A 16,445-nucleotide genomic window follows, 5' to 3' on the forward strand; every position below is an offset into this window, starting at 1 on the left:
CTGCCAATGTTCAACACTAGTCAGCACTCCAAATCTCATCTGTACTCCCATCCATTGTTGACATTTTAGCTATTTTAACCCCTTCCTGACTCCCCTCCCTACCTGCCCTCCATTACCCTCTCCTCTCACCTCCCACGCCGCGCTGCGCTACGGAAATTTCCCCCTTCTCTTTCCACAGATTTCATCCATTGAAATAAGGCCTATGCCCTATATTTTTACCCAATAATATATACCAAAAAAAAAACAGGTAAGTGATAGTGTTATACTCCAGAAATTGCCTAATTATCACCTGACAACACCTCACGTGCATTCATTCGCTACATTACCACGGTAATTTCCCCTTTGATTTATGCCTTGTAATCGATGTCTGTAATAAAAATATATATCAGAAAGGAAGGGAGAATCCTAATTGACATTTACAGTCACCTGGAACTACCTATTTCTATATTTATTGCCGAGATTTTCTACCTATAAAAAATTAGCATGTAAGTTAGCAGCAGTAAGCCTAAAGTGTCATTGTCAACCCTTCCCTTCTCAGATAATTTACCCCCTTCTTGACTCCCTCCCTACTTGCCCTCCATTACCCTCTCCTCTCACCTCCCACGCCGCGCTGCGCTACGGAAATTTCCCTCTTCTTTTTCCACAGATTTCATCCATTGAAATAAGCCCTATGCCCAATATTTTTACCCAATAATATATACCAAAAAAAAAACAGGTAAGTGATAGTGTTATACTCCTGAAATTGCCCAATTATCACCTGACAAAACCTCACGTGCATTCATTCGCTACATTACCACGGTAATTTCCCCTTTGATTTATGCCTTGTAATCGATGTCTGTAATAAAAATATATATCAGAAAGGAAGGGAGAATCCTAATTGACATTTACATTCACCTGGAAGTACCTATTTCTTTATTTATTGCCGAGATTTTCTACCTATAAAAAATTAGCCTGTAAGTTAGCAGCAGTCAGCCTAAAGTGTCATTGTCAACCCTTCCTTCTCAGATAAAGCCGCGGCATTTAGTTCCTTGTCCTCCACTGCAGAGACAACATGTCGCACTCGCGCCCCGCCATTCCTGCCGCTTCTGCGCCCATTGCAAAGGGCCCCGTGACCTCTACCCCCAAGAAAAGTGTTGAGGCAAGCAGGAAAGGCCTCAGTGACTCTGCAGTGGCACGAGAACTTGCTGAATTGTCGATGATAATAATGGACAGCGATTTTGACGATTCCGGTGAATCGTGTGATGAGCTGGGTGAACTTATCGCGCCAGAAACAGCGACAACAAGTGCTCCTACCAGTGAATCTGTGTGTAGCTCCAAGGGAAAGGAGCCTTTAGTGCAGGAAGGAAAAGAATTTGGGAAGGGAGTGAAAAGACGACGTGTTAGCCCCAGAACAATGCCCCCACGTGACCCAGCCCGCCATGAGTCACGAGATCATTCACCTCCCCGTTCCCCAAGCCCCGCTTTACTCATCTCGTCATCATCGTCGGCTGAGTTATCTCCGGAGTCTTCGTCGTCGGAGTCACCACCAGCATCAACAGTGAAGGCCGGCCGTAGAGGTAGAGGTAGATCTAAGAGAGTGAGAAGTAGTGTAGCTAGTAGGGTAAGGGCTGCTAGTGCTGTACGGCAACCTAGGGTCAGTGCGAGTGACCTTGACCGTGATAAGCCTCCCTCTCAGCCAACCTCCACCACCACCACCACCACCATCCCTCCACCGCCACGCCAGGGAATCCTGGACGCCTTCGCGTGGACGGAAGGGTCAGATTTTGTCCCCGAAAACCTGGTTTTCGATGAGAGCTCGTCAGGAGTTCAGCCTGCCTTCACTATGGACGAAAATGCTGAGTGTGTCGACTACCTTTTGGCCTTCCTAGATGACGAAGTCATGCAGCACATATGTGATGAGACTAACAGGTTCGAATCACAACGTGCTGCTAGTGGTACAGCAGCCAAGATGCAACAGTGGACCATGCTGGGAGTGCAGGAGCTGTATGTGTTCTTTGCCCTCATGCTTCTTATGCCACACTCCAAGAAGCATGAGTTGGAAGAATACTGGTCCATGGACCCCTTACTACCCTCACCGACCTTCAACAAGTACATGGCCAGAGATCGCTTCCGAACATCATGGGAAACCTGCACTTTGCCGACAACGATGTACCTTCCCAAACCGACCCACTCTGGAAGATCCGGGAGATTCTGAACAGAATGAAGGATAAGTTCATGTCATTCTTCCACCCATTTCAGAAGGTTGTCATTGATGAGTCCTTGGTTCTGTTCAGAGGACGTCTTCGGTTTGTTCAGTACATTCCAAGCAAACGCCATCGCTTTGGAATTAAGTTCTTTGTACTGTGCGACTGTAAGACAGGGTACATCCTTGACTTCGTCATATATTCAGCCAGCACTGTCGATCTCGATAAAACACACCCCTTGGCTTCTCAGGCTGTGTAGTGAAAGTGCTCCTAGAAAAGTATTTTGGTGGGAATCATGTGCTGTATACAGACAACTACTATACAGCACCGAAACTTGCCAAATACCTTTCTGAGCACGGCATTGGCTCCTGCGGCACTGTCAAAAGTAATCGTGCCAACTTCCCCAAATTCCCAGAGGCAGGAAACTCGCAGCGAGGAGACGTGCACCTACGCAAGTCTGAGAAGATGCTGGCAATACGGTGGCATGACAAGAGAGTCGTGCACATGCTCACCACCGTACATAAGGGGGAGATGAGAGACAGTGGGAAGGTCGACCGTAGGACAGGCGAACCTGTGATGAAACCTGATGCTGTGTTGGACTATAATATAAACATGCGGCTGGTGGACAAGTCCGACATGATGATTGGTGAGATCGACTGCCTCAGGAAGAATACTAGGTGGTACAGGAAAGTTTTTCTGCATCTCATAGATATGACGATGCTGAACGCCTTCATCCTGTACAAGATGAAGGTAAAGCCACCCAAGTCCTTCTCCCTGAGGTTGTTCGCCAGGACTTGTGTCCAGCAGCTGCTGGAAAAATATGGTAAGGTGCAAGCAGCAACTCCAAGGCGCCATCCAGTTACACTTCCCGACCGACTTGAGCAGAGGGCGTATATGGAGCGGCACAGACTTGAGCTAATGCCTGCCACAGGGAAAAGGAAGGCTGCGATTCGCAGGTGTCAGGTAAGACCCCATACCACACGCCGCACACCTGAGCATAAACGCACCTCTTGGCAGTGCGCTGAATGCCAGGTTCCCCTCTGTGTAACCTGCTTCTTCGATTATCACAGCCAGAAGCAGTTCTAACAGTGCAAGTGTGGAAGCAGAATTATTTGGAAATAATGTGTAAATAATGTGTAAATAATGTGTAAATAGCAGGTGAAAGCAATGGATGTTCAGTTCATATGATTGAACAGTGTACTATAGTTTCATCTTACTGAAAGTGACAGTGAATAACATATTGTAAGTAAAATAGAAGGGTAAATATTGAAAATAGAATAGAAAATGTAAATAGTAATGTAAGTAATTAGTAATATAAGAATATGAGTACAAATAATTTATGTTATAACAGTGAGAGTGAATCCGTAGCTCTCTACGTATTTTACTGACTGAAAAATAGAATGACTTCAGTGACAATAAAATAATACGACTGAATGAAACTTATGGAGAAAGACTCCAGATATATATAAGTGTGATATAGTAATAGAAATATAAAGTGTGAGGGGTTTTATGAATAATAAATGACAGAGTGCCTAGAGCGAACTAGCGCAAGTGCGGCGATCAGACGCGCTCGTAATTTCCATTGCTTTCACACTGTTTTTTTTTAGTATGGATCCCAAACTACTTGAAAATGGTAGAATAGTGTTTATAGTGTTTGTATCTGGCTGTGGTAATCATATAACGGGTTGTCGGGAAGTGTAAAGTGGAGACTTAGTTACCCTACTTCAGAGGTCTCCACAAGTCCTACGGAAACTGACGAAGGCTCAACAATCATTCCAGGAGAAAGCTGAAGGTATGTGCTATAAGCATATATAATTTTATTATTCTAGGACTAATAACTGATTTTTAGCAAATATTTTTTGAGAGTCTCTCGGAGCCCAAATAACCCCGCGGGACACGCAAGTAATTGGTAAACAAGCCCGCGGTGTAGGGGCTAAAGGGATAACTCAAAATGTAATGTAATAACCTAGCAGTATTACCATTGCACAATTATATGTGTATGTCTATTATACATACTCATCTTACAAAATGCCATACAACAACAATTGCATTTGTTCAATTATGTATACAACTTGTTTAAAAGTGTAATATTACTGGATCAGTACAATACTAACAAGAATATTATGTCTATACAATATTATAATCAATATTATGTACTAATAGATTAGCATATGTCAATAATGATTGCTGTCGGAGGACCTCCAGCACGTGACCGAGCGGTGTCAGGACTCCATATTATAAATACAAATCATAATAGATAGCACGATGGATAGATAGATAGATAGATAGACAGATAGAAGCAGCAAGTCAGGGGATGAGATAGATAGTGTGTCAGCGAGAATCGAGCAATGCTTACACACTCTAACTCAAGGAATGCTTGATAGGCACACGACAGCGCCTCGTGACCATACACACACATACACACATACTCACACACAGGCTTCTAGAACATTTCAACAACAGTGTAACACACGTGACACGACCCCTGCTACACCAGAATTTAGGAAGCAGAGCTCAGAAGGAGACAGACCATAGAACCGACAGGTAGTAGGGAGAAGGGGCCTATCAACATGGGCGAGAGGGCGGAACAGAGAGAGAGAGAGCGAGACAAGGAGGTAGCTCGTGGGACTCTACGTATACTTCACTCATGTGTGAGAGACTTTGTTAATATATCCAAGACAAATAAAAATAGTCCCATACTAATCTTTACCTCTCCTGTCATTGTATGACAAAAAGGCAACGAAGATTATCTACTTACAAAACTACTCAAGTATAACAACCGCTCGTCCACGAGTCTAATATATGTATAATGGATCTACAAAACTTCACTACAAGTAGCTACAAAGTTATTGTAAGACTAGAAGAATCATCACACACACACACACACACACACACACATACACACACACACACACACACACACACACACACAGATTCTCTCTCTCTCTCTCTCTCTCTCTCTCTCTCTCTCTCTCTCTCTCTCTCTCTCTCTCTCTCTCATGAAGAGCCCTACCCCTTTTCAGCTCAATTGACGGTCAGGTGTAATCAGACTGTGGGGTTGATCTGACTCTTCATACTGTAAGTAAAGTGCCCAGAATTTAATATACCCATGATTCAGGATGTGGAAGTGTAACGGCTCCGTTCGGTAAAAACAAACCATCTATACTTCGTCCACCTTAACTTGGCGGAGACTTTCGTGACTTTTGCAACTTATTTACCTCAGCTTAATGGCAGGATAAAGACAATACCATGACTCTACACACTTTCCATAGGACTTTTTCATACCATATTTTAGTGTTGATCTTTTTTTACACCCCAACATTTTGGGTGGAGAGATGGCACTTTAAGGACAATATGAAGTGGACAGATTATAGCGGGCATGAGGTGCAAGGTTGGAATATTTGCCAGCACATAGAACCTGTAAAGTATTCGAAATCACGTGATGTCAGTCCTTACTGCAGCCAGGGTAGGTTCCCAAAAAGTGAATTGTGGACTGCAGAAGAGTAAAATCAGCCAGCAGTCCACCGCTTTCATGTCCAGGAGAACCTACGACCACAACATCGACACCCAAAAACATAGTTTTCTAAGTGATGTCAGACACAATAAATCTTGCCTGACAGCATTTATTTGGCATTTAGTGTCAGTACACAAAGTCTAAGCTAATGGCGCAAATGTTTTAAGGTTATGCCCTATTAAAACCCATGATGTTGCCTTTGACCTTTCAAGGTCACTTAATGTCAAAGGTCATGGTGCCAAATGAAAGCCCATATGAGACTTCCTATATCATGACAATAGTAATTATCTCTGTCCTCAATGATTTTCGATTTCTAGTCCCCTAAATATCCGTGACCTTGAGTTTAACCTTTCAAGGTCACTTATGGTCAAAGGTCACCGTACCAATTAAAAAACCATATGGGACTTCTTATATTGTATGTTGATAATAGTATAAAATTTCTCTTCATCCAGTTTCGAATAACAGCCCCCGAATATTTGTGACCTTGAGTTTCCCCTTTGAAGTTCAGTCAACGTCAAAGATGTTGGTGCCAAATGAAAGCCCATATCATGAGTTCCTGTATATTAATGTCAGTAAATATCTCTATCTTTAACTGCTTTCATGTTACAGTCCTCTGAAAATCCGTGACCTTGATTTTGACCTTTCAATTAATTAGATTACCTCCAAAATTTAATTACTTTCTTTTGGGACCAGTGACCACATATTCTGAGAGTTTCATGTAATTTCATTCAGCCGTTTTCCGCAATGTTGCTAACAAACAAAGAAACAAACTCGACCAAAAACAATACCTCACCGGACTCCGTCATGGCGAAATAAATATCTCCTCCACTATTTGGGGACACTTCCTGTGCTGAGTGAAATCATCTAGTAGCAGAAAAAGCAGTAAATAAACTAATGTCAATAAATAAAGTGAAATACAAGTAAATAAAAATGACGTTCTCGGAGTGAAGGGTTTGTTTTGTGTGGATCGTTTGGGACTGATGTGACGTATGTCACAATTCCATTGTTTTTAGACAGCAGTGTTAGCTCAAGCATGTCATTCCTTTCTCCCCCCCTCCAGCCAACAGTTGCTTTTACTCATTCGGAGGAGGACCTGCGGGTTACAGGAAGTTAATGAAGCCTTTATCTAGCTTGGAGTCCATACCTGATGTAAAGAACTTAAAGTTGCTGGTAATGTTTTTCTCTACATTGGCTTGTGATTTATACCTGTTCTTTTTCTTTAGCGTGACTCCTTATATTTCAGGGAACATATACCGACTGCCCAACGCTGATCTGTCGTTAATAGTTTTAACTCCCCATCTGCCATGCTGGTAGTGCTACGTTAGTGTAGACGTGAGGGAAGACGTCATGAGGCACTTAGCTGTGGTGCTCATATCTGTAACATAGGCCTTTGAGAATGTGGCAGGTTTTTCATACACTATTCTGGAATACAAGGTCACTATATCATTAAAGTCACCACATTTCCGCTGAGTAATAATTTTTCCAACCAACCCACAAAGCCTGGATACACCTAAGGTGACTGGCATCTACTGCCCGCACCAGGATATGAACGATGACGCTATGGGCAGGTAGTTTTGAAGAAAGCAATGGTAATCACTCGGTTACCATGGCGGTAGCAGCGTGCCTCTACAACCAGGATTGATAAGTGTCTCATTCATTCAAAAGTGGTTGTAACCTGCACTTCCCTTTTATTGTGCACTATGGGACAACTCTGAGTTATACATTTAATACCATGTTCAGTATATCCATCCTTCATCCGATTTTTTTTTTTTTTTCTTGCTATATCAGGGGCTTAGGTGCCCAGGGCTAGACCTCTCAGACCCGAAATTTAAGGCCAAGATGACCACTCACCCAAGTGTCATTACATGAGCAGTGAAACCCAACCACTTCTCAGATGTAAAATCTTACACGCTTAGCTGGTTGAGTGGTTTAACCCAGTAAACACCACCTGTCATCATTTGATTATATTTTTACCACCCAACGTAGTAAATGGTTTCCTGCTTTACAAGAAACCTTTTACCTTGTCACACAGTGTAGTCACCTGAAGGCAGCACTGGGTGCTCCACCTACTACATATGCTAAGCACAGCCCATTTAAAATTGACATATATTTCGTCTTGTGGAAATTTAAGAGTAGATTACTTTTTCATACAGACTCCCACCCCTACTCTTAACATAAGATATATTTGCAGTCACTTATAAGAATCGTTTGGAGCATTTTTTTTTCTTTAGTTCACATTGCTATGATCATGTACAGTCTTGGTCATAAATAATCACCTATACCCCTGTACCCTGTGCCTCAGGCTTGCTCCTTTATGCGCGGCAAGTCACACTGGAGTAACAGGGGCTTAGAGAGAGGGGCCACAGAGAGAAGGAAAGGTGGGTGGGAGGACGAATGATGGTGCTGGGGTGGAGTGATGGAGGGGAGGGTAGGAATGGGAAAAAGAATAAAATGCGAAGTAGTGGCTACATAATTTGCCTATTTTCCTTCATTCAGTGCATGATATAATCATAAAGGACTTAATATTCGGTAGATAAAGCTGCATTACACGTTGTGTAGTGGCGTCAGATAACAAGCGTTAGATAGGTGGTGATATCAAGGGCTGGCTCGTGTGAGTAATATATGACATAACAGATCAAATATTAGTGCAGAGGCTACGAGACTGTGTAAGCCCAGACTGTCACTGCGTGGAAGCCAGACAACCAGACGACACGGTCCCGCCTGCTCCAGCAAACCAAGGAAGAGTGGGAGCTGTTCAGACGAAACCAGCAAACCATCAACAACATTGTTTCCTCGATCCCCCGACAACTGCAAGAGGTTATTGATGCAGAAGGCCACTGGACTACTTACTAAGGCTTTCCTGGTTGCTTTAGCTTGACCAGACATAAATATGTTTTTGGCATAGATATATTTTTGGAGTTTGGGTAAGATTTTGTTTCACTTTCCTTCGAACAGATTATGAGAGATACCGTTATCATATCCACCCAGGCGCACAGACATCAAATTTATGTACAGTCGTCAGCATAAATTCGCTGCAAGTCTACTCGTGAGGTGTGGTTCCTTTTGTCTGGCAACGATGTAAGGGGTCTTGTAGCCACATAGACTTTATATATATATATATATATATATATATATATATATGTATATATATATATATATATATATATATATATATATATATATATATATATATATATATATATATATATATATATATATATATATATATATATATATATATATATATATATATATATATATATATATATATATATATATATATATATATATGAAGAAGGAACCAAATGCAACAAGCCCGCAAAACTGTTCCTTCCAAGAGAAAAACATAATGCAAGAGAGAGCCAAAATCAAGATCCGATCATTTAGAGATGCCTGGACACTGTGTTTGAAAGACTGGAGATCATAGGAAGCAGGAGATACAGACAGAGGAAGACAGTTCCAGAGATGACCTGTTGCATAAATGAAGAACTGGGAGTAACGGTTAACTCTTGCAATAGAGGGTTGGACAGGAAAGGGATGAGAGTTTGCTGCCAGACGGGTGCTACACGCCCGTCGTAGAGGTGGAGGAATGCATGCAGACAGTTCAGAGGAGCAGTGACCATTGAAGTAGCGAAAGAAAAGAGTTAAAGATGCAACAGTGCGGCGGAGAGACAGAGGTTGAAGGGAGTCAGTAAGAGGAGGAGAGTTAATGAGGCAAAAAGCCTTTGACTCTACCCTATTGAGAAGAGCTGTATGTGGGGAGCCTCCCCACACATGAGAGTTGTCCTCCACGCAGGGGTGGATAAAACCCCTGTATAAAGTCAACAGTTGTGCAGGAGTAAAGAAGGAACGGAGTCGGCTTAGCACACCCAATCTCTTGGAAGCAGATTTTACAAGAGATGTAATATGATCTTTCCAAGATAAGTCCCGAGTAAATGAAACCCCAAGCATGTTCAGGGATGATGCAGGATTAAGCTGAATATTATTAAACATTAGTGGGTATACCTGTGGAAGATTTTGTCAGGTTGATAGGTGCAAAAACTGAGTCTTTGATCCATTAAAAACAACCAGATTATTTTCACACTAGTCAGAGATACGAGCCAAGTCAGACATCAGGTGTGCCATAGCCTCATCCCTTGTTTGTTGAAGTAACTGCTGAGATGGACATTGCGGGAATCGAATGGAAAGGTGAAGGGTGGAGTCATCAGCGTATGAGTGGATAGGATTAGATGTACAGCTTAGAAGGTCATTGATGAGAGCTTGTGATAGGACAGAGCCGTGAGGAACACAACTGTTAATAGATCTAGGAGAAGAACGATGGCCTTCTACAACAGCAGCTATAGAACGACCAGAAAGGAAGCTAGAGATGAAGGCACAGATAGAAGGATAGAAACCGTAAGAGGGCATTTTGGAAATTAAAGATTTATGCCAGACTCGATCGAAAGCCTTTGAGATGTCAAGTGCAATGGCAAAGCTTTCGCCAAAGTCCCGAAAGGAGGATGACCAGGAGTCTGAAAGGTAGGTGAGAAGATCGCCTGTGGAGCGTCCCTGACGGAACCCATACTGAAGATCAGAAAGAAGGTTGTGATAGGAAAGATGCTTTAAATTTTTTCTATTAAGAACAGACTCGAAAACTTTTGAGATATAGAATGTTAAAGCAATTGGACCATAGTTAGAGGGTTGGGAATGGTCACCCTTCTTTGGGACTGGCTGAAAGACTGCAAACTTCCAGCAAGAAGGAAAGGTACAAGTTAATAGAAAAGGCGAAAGAGTTTCCCTAGGCAGGGTGTAAGCACTGAAGCACAGTTTCTAAGAACAACAGGAGGGACTCCATCAGGCCCATATGCCTTGTTAGTATTGAGGCCTGTGATGGCAGAAAATACATAAGTTGAAGAAATTTTAATGTCAGCCATGAGGAAGTCAGAGGGGGGAAGTGATGGAGGAACAGCACCAGAATCGTCTAAGGTGGAATTGGAGGAGAAAGTCTGAGTGAACAGATCTGCTTTATCAGTAGAAGAAATAACTACAGAGCCATCAGAGTAGAAAAGAAGAGAGAAGGATGATGAGGTAAAGTTGTTAGAAAGGTTTTTGGCAAGGTGCCAGAAGGAGCGGGAAGAATTCGAGTTGGAGAGTTGAGAGCATTTATTACGGGTGAAATTATTTTTAGCACAGCGAAGAACAGACTTAGCACAATTCCGGGCAGAAACGTATAAAAGATGTGATTCAGGGGTGGGTTGGCCCCGGTACCTTTATAGGCCTTCTCCTTGTTGCGGACAACATTAGAACAAGCGTGATTAAACCAAGGCTTTCGTGCATTAGACAAAGGATATGAGAAAGGAATGTATGCTTCCATGCCCGAAAGAATAACCTCCGTAATGCTCAAGGCACACCCAGATGGCTTCCGGCCATGGAAGCAATAATCATCCCAGGGAAAATCAAAGAAGTACTGCCTGAGGGCCTCCCAATCCGCAGCTCCAAAGTGCCATAGACGACGTTTCTTTGGAGGGTCCGCAGGCCGTACCGGAGCGATAGGACAGGTTAAGGTGATAAGGTTGTGATCGGAGGAGCCCAACGGAGAGAAAAGATTAACAGTGTAAGAAGAAGGATTAGTTGTAAGGAAGAGGTCAAGTATGTTGGAGCTCTCTCCAATGCGGTCAGGATGTGAGTCCTTTTGTCTGGCATCGATGTAAGGCGTCTTGTTGCCACATAGACTTTTATATACGTTAAAGATGCATTTTTAAGAAATAGTACTAGAGACTACCTGTTCTGTATACCGTATTTGATTAGAATAAAAAAGTGCAAGAGGTGACAGAAGAATGTTATTTAATGACGTATGAACGTAATACTCTGGTATTTCTCATTATAACCGTGTCTAAGTTCCCTTTCCCTCTCTCCCCCTTACTCCTCCTGATGTCCCCCCACCTTTTGCTCTCCCTCGTACCCCCCACTCAATTTCATGCCTCTCCACTATCTCCTTTCCCCACCCTCTCTACATTCATTTATTTATCTACGGCACTAACTCCATCGGTGCATCGTAATTCTCTCGTGACTGTTTCCTAAACCCAGTCTGCCCTATTCCCAGTTGCTCGCAGTACTACCAACAATATCCAAGGCCAATTATCAATATTCCTTCCTGTTCGCGTCCCATTCTCACCCTCCCTGTCTCCTTGCCACTTCTTTTATTCCAGTCATCTTTCTTTTCTCCACCCTTTTTCGCTACCAACAGCCAGGAGATATAGGAACATTGAGGTCTCGTTCTTGTGATGTATTCCTTACTGGTGTTTGTTTGAGTGAGAGTGGCAGTCGGTGGCTATTATTTCAATAGGCGTAATTAAACATTTGTGCCCATTCCTCCTACTTCTCGCCCTGTCTCTTCCCTAGGAAAATGTTTCCATTCTCCCCATACTGTTCGCTGATTCATGAAGCAGTATCAGAACCAATAATGTTTCAAACTACTGCATCATGTTTGGAGTATGGAGTAAGAGAAAAAGACTGGCATGGCAATAATCTAACGAATGTAGAGAAACAAAAAGGTTGCAGGATAGACAAGAAATAGATATGAGTGCGGATAATTACGTAGGTTAGCGCTGTGAGTAAAAATGATCAAGGTAGGCAGGGTAAGGAGAGAGGGGAGAGGAAAAGGAGAGCAGGGGAGGACGTGTGGTGGGAGGTAGGCTGAGGAGAGTCATCGGGAGGGGTACGGGGGAGAGAGCGTAAATTTCATCATTCCACAACATTTTCCTGTCGTGTTTCGCACATTTCTATGCTACTCAGATATAAAGAATATTCCATTCTCCAATTCTTACAAATACTTCTTTAAAGCGTAAAAAAAGCCTGTGTGGCTACTAGTTCCCTAACATCTTTGCCAGACAAAACTACCACATCACACGAGCAGGCTTGCAGCGAACTTGTGCTGACGACTGTACCTTCTCTGCACAATTATTTTAATTAGGCTTTTCATATAGAGATGCCGTAAAATAGCTGACATGATGGTGACTGTTTAGAGGGAGTGTATACCGAGAGGATGATAATAGTAACTGTGGATACAGCCATATCAAAGGTTGCATGTTATTTAGTTCCAAACATCAATTACATATAAGGGTACAGGACGTTTCTTACACAATCGTTACGGATGTCAAAGTCATCCAGATTCCATTCTGCGTCCAAAGTCAAAATACACGGATAAACACAAATATCTGGCTCCGCACTACTGTCTTATCTGTCACGTCAGTATATTTCTGTCACGAGCCAACCCTTGACGTCAGCACTTTCAAGCTTGTTATCTGGCGCAGTTATACAATATGTAATGCAGCGTTATCTACCGCATATTAATTCTTTTATATCATGCCCTGAATAGACAAATTATGTGACCACCACTTCGCATTTCATTCTCCCTCCCCTACCTTCCCTCCCTCCCATCCCTCACCCCACCCCTACCTTCCCTCCCTCCCATCCCTCACCCCACCCCTATCTTCCCTCCCTCCCATCCCTCACCCCACCCCAGCATCATCACTCATCCCCCCGACCACCTTTCCTGCTCTCTCTCGCCCCTCCCTCTCAGCCCCTCTTACTCCACTGTGTCTTGCCGCGCATAAATGAGCCAACCTGAGGCACGGGGCGCAGGAGGATAGGTGATTATTTATGACCACGACTGTAATTTACTTTTACTATTTCTCTCACGTTTAGAAACTGATGTTGTCGAAACGTCTGCAATGAAAGATGCTGTCCATTCTTGCTGTTGCCAGACGGTTTTATTCAGCTGATGAGATATCCCCACGAGTGGAGGGGTTCACGAAGGCTATGGGCCGTTTTCTAGGTGGTATGGGAGGCTTCGTAGCACCTGTTCCTCAACGATATATTTAGCATACTCCGCCTTTAAATTCTCCTGTACGTTATTTCCAGCGCTTTAATCCCTTGGTAGTTTGCATCAACAACAAATATGAGGAGATTAAGGCGAACTTCCGAGAATAAACCATCAGGGAAAACGTGTTACGAATCTCCGAAGCTACTAACTACCCTCTTATCCCATTGTGGAATGTTCCCACCGAGCTGAATAAAATCGTCTGGAGATAGCAAGATGAAGTGGTATTCTGGGTGGTATAGGCGTTTTTTGCCAATGATGATGTAGTGTGCAGATAAATCGCTAAGGGAGAGGTGTTATGAAATCTACAAAGACACTTAGAATACGCTCTTTGTCCGGCGAATATCCTGCAGGCATGTTGACCCCTTCAGTACTTTGACGGATTTTTTCCTTGCTAAATCCAGACGGTTTTCCTTTCCTCTGACATCCCCCAGTGAAGATGTGATTGGCGTCTGTTTCTGAGGCCCTTTCACCACGAGATCTTTCCCACACCAAACGATAATAATAATAATAATAATAATTAATAATAATAATAATAATAATTAATAATAATAATAATAATAAGAGTAATGAAAGTCGCAGAGATGGGGTTGCTTGCTGTACCCGATGACGTGGTTCGTTACTGTTTTCCCAGACGATTACAGCTCTGGAGAGGCTTTTCGGACTGGAGAGGCGGTGTACAGCCTTCATTGGCCTATTGAGTATAAGACGAAAGCAAAATAATATCGTCTGGTTGTATGACCTTCATTAACCCATTAAGTATAAGACAGAAGTTAAATGTTATCGTCTGGTTATATAGCATTTATTAACCATAATGTATAAGACGGAAGGTAAATAATATCGTCTGGTTTTATTGACATATTAACCCATTCAGTAAAAGACGTTAGCTAGATAATATCGTCTGTTTATATAGACTTCATTAACCCATTCGGTTTAAGACGGAAGATTAATAATATCATCTGTGTATATACCAAGACTAAGTAAAACATCGACCAATTCTTAAATTGAAATTATCTATATGCCATGAAGCTCAAGTTAACATATTGTATTATATTCAAGGTGGATCGTCTATCTATCTATCTATCTATTGCCAGACGCCTCAATCCCGCACGGGGTGGCCACAAACAAATCACATCCACGTCGCCCTGTCCCCCGCCATTTCACTGCCCTGCTCCCAACTCAAACCCCCCTCTCTCATATACCTCTCCACTCCATCCCTTCATCTCATCCTCGGCCTCCCCCTCCCTCTCCCCCCTTCCACCTCACTCACACACACTCTCCTCGCCAGTCTCCACCCTCCATCCCCTACACATGGCCAAACCACCTCAGTATGCTCCTCCTAACGCTCCCTAACGCTCCCGCCCCTCCATGTGACTCTTAAACAAATAATTTCCATTGCTTTCACTCTTGACTTGTGGCCTTCCAACAACGTCCAAACTTCACTTCCATACGTTAGAGTTGGTATCACAATACTGTCATGTAATATCTTACTCACTTCCATACAAACTTCCCTGTTTCTTATCACAGCTTTCAAGGAACCAGCAACCTTTCTTCTTTGGTGTACCCATTCAAGCACTTCACCCTCCAAACTTCCATCCTTACTCATCACACTCCCCAAGAACTTAAACGTACTCACATTTTCCATTTCCTCACCATCCAACCTCACTGTACATTCACTGACTTCACCTCTCTCGACGACCATAACTTTATTCTTCCCTACATTCACCTTTAGATTCCGTTTCTTACACACTCTCCCAAACTCATCCACCAAGCCTTGCAGCTCCCCTTCGTCTTCACTTAACAACACAGTATCATCTGCAAACAATAGTACAGGGAGTTTCCAAACACTACCCTCTCTCACTAGGGCCACACCAACATCCACTGCCCTACCTTGCATCTCTTTTATTACCCCATCCATATACAGACTGAAAAACCTTGAAGACATGACACATCCCTGTTTCAACCCAACCTTCAAAGAGAAAAATTCACTCAGTTCACCATCCACACGCACTGCAGCCTTAGCACCCTCATACATACTCTTCACAGCATTCAACAGCTTCCCATCTACTCCATAATTATATTCTTAATACTTTCCACAATCCTTGCCTATCCACCCTGTCATATGCTTTCTCCAAATCCATGAAGGCCGCATACAACTTCTTTCTCTTCCCTAGAAACTTTTCCACTAAAGATGTAAGAATGAATATCTGATATACACAACCTCTTCCCATCCTAAAGCCTCCCTGCTCTTCTTCAACTAATTCCACTGTTATTTCCGTAACTCTGTCAATAAGTATCCTACCATACACTTTGCCTATTACACTAAGAAGACAAATATGATTACCACACACTTCTTTTTCCCCAGTCCTTTGTACAAGGGAATAATTATACCTGACTTCCAATCCTCCGGGACTCTATCTTCCTCCCAGGCTAATCTGCACATCTTCCACATCCATTCTACTACTATCTCTCCACCATGCTTCAGCATTTCACCACACACTCCATCAATTCCTGGGGCTTTCCCAATATTGACTTTCTTCATTGCTTCCACAATTTCTATCCTACTGATTTCTTTCTGTGTTGTCACCTCCCTACTTCTCCCAGACATTCCCCAGCCAGTTATACTCGCATTACTTCCATTCTCTATGTTCAACATTTCCTTAAAGTGTTCTTTTCATCTGCTCACTTTTTCTCCCTTCTGTAATCTACCATTTTTAACTTTCACTCCCCTACTAACTTCATTGCCATCCTGTCTTACTCTTTTCACCTCTTTCCAGAACATTTTCTTACAGTCCTTCCACTTTACACTCAAATTCCTTCCAAATTCCTCATCCACTCTCTTCTTCCTGTCTCTTACTAATCTTTTCACCTCTCTCTTCCTTTCTAC

The sequence above is a fragment of the Coenobita brevimanus genome, chromosome 3 (assembly GCF_032717465.1).
Source record: "Coenobita brevimanus isolate Jiangsu-jjx chromosome 3, ASM3271746v2, whole genome shotgun sequence".
In the NCBI taxonomy this organism is placed as follows: Eukaryota; Metazoa; Arthropoda; class Malacostraca; order Decapoda; family Coenobitidae; genus Coenobita; species Coenobita brevimanus.